We start from the raw sequence: 5,534 nt of genomic DNA on the forward strand, positions 1-5,534 counted from the left end.
TGCCAGACATAATTTTGCTTTTCCTGCCTACAGCGCTTTTTTCCATCTGTGGATGTGGAAAATGCCTTGTTCACCATATGGCATTCCATGCAATATTGTTTGTGACCAAGAAACTAATTTTACAATGAAAAAGTGTGGGAGCGCTTTCATACCCACAAGAGTCGCTGGCCTTATTTCATACTCTATCTCATAGAAGCATCTGGTTTTCCAGAAGGGTAGCATGGCTTAGTAAAGACTAAATTATGTGCCAGTGAGAAGAGCAAAGCTTGCGTGGGCGGAGAACTGTCCTATAAAACACATTATGTGCTTTGAACCAGTGACCAGCCCATGATGCACGTTCTCCCACAGCTAGCACATCCCTGTCTAGGAGCTAGGAGGGGAGGAAGGAATGGTGGCTTCTTGCATGGTTATTCCTAATAACCAATCTTCATCATGGAGTACTTGAAAAAATTTGTTTCGCATGCCTGCCTGTTTGGGCATTGTTGGTTTAGTGATCTTAGTCCCCAAGTGGGAACAACTTTCTTTAGGAGATGCTGCAGTAAGATGGCAACTCTCTGTTTCGTTTTCCTCATGTCTCTGAGTCAAGAAACAAAGAAGGGCCTACGGCCATGCCACCCTGGACACAGAAATGATGACTGGAACAGTTATTCATCTTTCTAGTCTTCCATGTATGTGCACCTGCCTTTGTCTGTATTAAGGAATGCAGAATTTCCATTTCCCCTCTGCCTTTCTCCTGTTATGTAAAGATACACTGTCGGCGATTGCGCATGTCGTGTTAAGTTCCATTACATGATACTGAAGGGGGATTGGCTTGAACTAGGTGATGGTTACAGTGGTGACGCTGCATCTGAGGAGAGGGGAATGCCTCTTTGTTTGGACGAGGGACAGTTGCATCTGGTTAGGCAGAGTGCACGCCGCTGCTGCTCTTGTTTGTAAGTGAATCAGAGGAGGGCGTGTGGGCCCCCCGAGCAGCCCCGGGAGTGGCCATCGGCATTCAGCCTCATTCCCACCCTCTTCGGGTGCTGCCCCGAGTCGTTAAGCGGATGCTCACATGTCCCAGGATCCTTGATCGGAAGCGTCTCAGTTGATATTTCGCGGGGACAGATGCCCTCACCGGGATTGGAGAGCTGCCGTTCTGCTTCTGTAGTGGCGACAGGTGCTAGATCTTGCAGCTTCTCACATTAATCGCCCACCTCAGTGATAGTGCAACTGTAACCATCAGTGGCGTTTCCGTTAGTCCTCGTGGGTGACAGTCCCAACTTCCTGTTTTATGTGAAGTCTGGTAGTGAACTTGGAAACTAGCAGGGGTCTTCCCTGCGCTTCGCTCCTGTAGCCTTTCCAATGGTTTCGAAAGCACCTCAGTCTCTGCACTGATTCCCTTCCTGCTTAGAAGTTTCTCTTTTCTTGACCAGATCTTACTGATGTGCCCTTGGTAGAAAACCCCTCTAACGTATCCTTAAATTTACGTACTCGTAAAATGTGTGCTGTGGTTTTGTGTATCCGTTTGATGTTATTATTATTATTATTTTTTTGACATCATTGGAGTTTCATTATAACTCTCATTTTGTTTCTTCTTTTTCATATATCGTTGAGCTTTATCCCTGCTTTTTAGTTTGGTACTGCATAGCATGCATCTCCTGCTCATAACGTACTTATTCTCCTAGTGATCAAAAACTCGTTTGTCTCTGACTGCCTGCGACTGTGAACAGTGTGACGGGAACGCGATTGGACCCGTGCACGCTCCGTTCTAGAATTTACACCTAGAAGCGCCTTCTCTGGGTCAGAACAATAAGCATTTAGTTTTGCTAAACAGTGGCGAATTCTTTCTAGGATGATAGTGCCAGTTTATAGTCTCACAGACTATTTTTGCTTTCTGATGATGATATCTCATTGTTTTAACTTGATTTCTTCAATCGTTGGTGGTAAACGTGAGCATTTTTTTTTCAAATGCCTGCTGTACATTTGTGCTACTTCTTTTGTGAATTGACTCTTTATGTCTGTCCACATCCTATATGTGTCTACGTGGGAACTGATTTCTCCAGAACCTTTTACTGAATATCTCGGTGGTTTATGTTGTCACCTTTATCATTTGTCAAGTACACGCTCACCTACCCACACACCCACATACCCCCTCACAGCAAACATACCACTGCGCTCGACACCACACATGCTCCATAATGTTAGTTTATTTCATGGTTTGAAATGACAACAATGGCGGTAGAAGGGAGAGACGAGAGCGAGAAACCTAACGTCCCAAGAACTTGAATTTGACTTTCATTTTAGTCAACTACTGTTTTCCAGAACTCAAGCCTCCATTTGCTAGGTGCTCAGCAGGGTAATTAGTAAGTGAATAAATTGAGTGAATAAATATCTGCACCCATGAAACATTTTAGACCCTCTAAATGGCACAATGAGGCTGGCATGGCAGGGAGGGGGTATTAGTATAAAGAAAAGGGGGTATTTTTCAAGCCTGGGTGCTCAGTCACCAGCTTCGAGACCAGGAACTGGGATGAATCACTCTCGAGTTCTATTCCTGCTCTAGAATTTTATGATTTAATAAAGTGTGTTGAGTAGCAAAACAACGTAAAACGTAAGAAGTACAACCCAAACTGTACAATACCCCCTTTTTGATTTTACCGAAAGCTGGAACCATTTCTCCCTTGTTATTCATGCTTTATGGATTTTTAACAGATAAAACGAGGACGAAAACAAGTAGCAGCATCTGTTGTCCACATTCCCCTCACTCTGACGTCCTTGGAATATTTTTTCTGTTTTTTCTTTTTCTTTTTCTTTTTTTCAAATCACATACATCTGAGAATTGAAGGATAAGTGTTGATTGCTAAATAGCTTTCTGGGCTGCCTGTGACTAAAGAGAGGTGGGAGGATGGAAGGGACGGGGCCTCGGCTCTCAGCCCTCAGCTCCAGGTTGGGGAACAGAGGGAGCCCCGAGTTGCCTCTAAGCTGGAGACTTGAATTGCAGCAACTGCCACAGTCCCTGACTTGCCCAAACGTTGGGCCTGGCAATTACAAAGACCTTTCGGATTCTCCCTCTGGAGCGTTTATTGGGAAGGCAGGACCAGCTGCCCGGTCACATGATGAGAGGCAGGAACTGAGAGAGTAGCTGAGTGACACTGGTAGAACCTTACTAAGTAACAGGGTCACCAAGCTCAGGGTCTGAGGAACATGTCATAATCCTGTCCTGAGAGCTCCCGGGGTGACTGGCCTCGCAGTCTACTTTGGGTGAGGCCCGTCTCTTCAATTCCAGCAAGATTTTTTCCTCCTGTTATTATTAGTCTTGTAGTAATCCTCTGCCATGTTTTAAGGCAGGGCAGCCATTACTGAGTCGGCTGTCAAATCCTCGTGGAGCAGGAGGGTCTCACCTGTTGTACCTTGGCAGAAATGAGTATGCTCCAGTAAGGGCTGGTTGACTCAGTTGACTGTTTTGAGTTTACCAAGATATCAAACTCTTGGAATCTGGAGCTGTTTTTTTCCTTCCAGCATCTCTTGTAGAGAATCTAGCTTAGGTATGGACTTGTAATAAGTGCTACACTTGGATATGATGCTCGTGGCCTAATGGCTGGCTTTAATATCTACAATATTTTAAGCCTCCTGTTGAGATCTTTTGCTTAGTAAAAAAAGATTTCTTTCTAAATATGACTGCTCACGGATAACGCACCTGGTCAGCTAAGTGTCCATCTGGTGAAGATGGACAATGAGATTAATGTGGTTTTTGTGTCTGCTAACACAACATCCATCCTGCAGCCCATGGACCAAGGAGTGATTTCGACTTTCAAGTCTCATTATTTAAGACCTGTCTTTCGTAAGGCTATAGCTGCTATAGATGGTAATTCCTCTGACGGATCTGGGCAAAGTCAATTGAAACCCTTTTGGAAAGCATTCACTATTCTAAATAGTTGAGCACATTCATGCTTTGTGGGGAAGAGGCCAGAATATCAACATCACCGGGAGTTTGGAGAAGTTGATTCCAACTCTCACGGATGACTCTGAGAGGCTGAAGACTTCTGCGGAGAAAGTTGCCGCAGATGTAGGGGGAGAGCAAGGGAAGTGGAGTCAGAAGTGGAGCCTGGAGATGTGGCTGGCTTGCCGCCGTCTCAGGATGAAACTTGATGGGTGAGGAGCTGCTTCCTGTGGATGTGCAAAGAAGGTGGTTTTCTTGAGATGGACTCTACTCCTGGTGAATATCGTTGCCATGACAACAACAGATTTAGAATATTACATAAACTTAGTTCATAAAGCGGCAGCAGGGTTTCAGAGGACCGACTCCGATTTGGAAAGAAGTCCTCGTGTGGGTAAATGCTATCAAATAGCATTGCCTGCCACAGAGAAATGGTTCATGAAAGGGTCAAACAATGCAGCTTCATCGTTGTCTTTTTAAAGAAATTCCAACAGGACCCTGCCTTCAGCAGCCAGCACCCTGATTAGTCAGCAGTGATCAGCACTGAGGCCAGAGCTTCCACCAGTGAGAAGGTTGCAAGGCTCAGATGATGATTAGCATTTTTAAGCAATAAAGTATTTTTACAATTAAGGTATGTACAGTAGATTAGTTTTTAGACATAATGCTGTTGGATACATAATAGATATAGGATAGTGTAAACATAATTTTTATATGCACTGGGAAACCGAAATATTTGTGTGACTCACTTTATTGCGATATTCACTTTACTGTGGTCATCTGGAACCCAACCTGCAGTATCTCCAAAGATGCCTGCACTTGAAGGCTGGATATGGAGGCCATGATAAAAAATAATAATAATTAAAAAAATCATAACTCAAGTCTTTTTACCTTATAGCCAATCAATTAAGAGTAAGAATCAGAAGAGTAAGAAACAGTAGATCAGAACCTCATTCGAAATTTCTCAGAGACTTCGGTAAACAGCAAGTGGAAAAACCCACTAAACAAACCAACTCCCAAACAATTCAGCCATTATGGGGCATTATTTAGGATTACAAGGTACTTCAAGCAGATCATAGAAGAGGAATAACAAGACCCACTTTGGGAACAACCAAGACCATGAGGGAGGCAAGAATTAGCATCGTGGTCCTTAAAACCAGGTCCTTTGTTGAAGGGGTCGGGTGGGGTGAGGACCATACAGGGCTGTACCTTGTCCATCTTGCCTGAGTCTCTGAAAAGCCAGCCGATAGTGGGATGGCGTGGGGTCACCCGGGACAGGCAGCAGAGCTCGTGGGATCTAGGCATGAACTGGACCGCCTGCTTCAGGCTTGACAGAGAGACAGCAGGTTATTGACTGTTTCTCCTTTTGTCCAAAGTCATGTGAACTTGGGCTCAGTCAGCAGTGGTTGGGCAGGCATGAGTAAGGCTTTCATGAAGACGTCTGACTTAGCTAAAATTAGTGCGCTGTAATCATGACTTCATGTTGCCCAATAATAGCCCATGTTGTGTAAAGAGGAGATAATGTTTTTTTGAACAGTTTTTAGCAGCATCATCAAAAAGACCTTGTGATCAAGTCTCAAGCATCTCTCCCGAGGGAGAGAAGTGGAGTGTGGATACAGAT

At 44.4% G+C, this 5,534-nt stretch overlaps 1 long non-coding RNA gene across 1 annotated transcript; it reads right to left on the reverse strand.

Annotated features, from left to right (window-relative positions):
- Nucleotides 1-2,149: 2,149 nt before the first annotated feature.
- LOC107520870 lies at nt 2,150-5,293 on the reverse strand. The gene is made up of 3 exons (XR_001599452.2): nt 5,123-5,293; nt 4,663-4,739; nt 2,150-4,146 (listed from the first exon to the last, which is right to left on the reverse strand). It is a non-coding gene; the product is annotated as an uncharacterized LOC107520870 (long non-coding RNA).
- Nucleotides 5,294-5,534: the final 241 nt, after the last annotated feature.

The sequence above is a fragment of the Rousettus aegyptiacus genome, unplaced genomic scaffold, assembly GCF_014176215.1.
Source record: "Rousettus aegyptiacus isolate mRouAeg1 unplaced genomic scaffold, mRouAeg1.p scaffold_m13_p_18, whole genome shotgun sequence".
Classification (NCBI taxonomy): domain Eukaryota; kingdom Metazoa; phylum Chordata; class Mammalia; order Chiroptera; family Pteropodidae; genus Rousettus; species Rousettus aegyptiacus.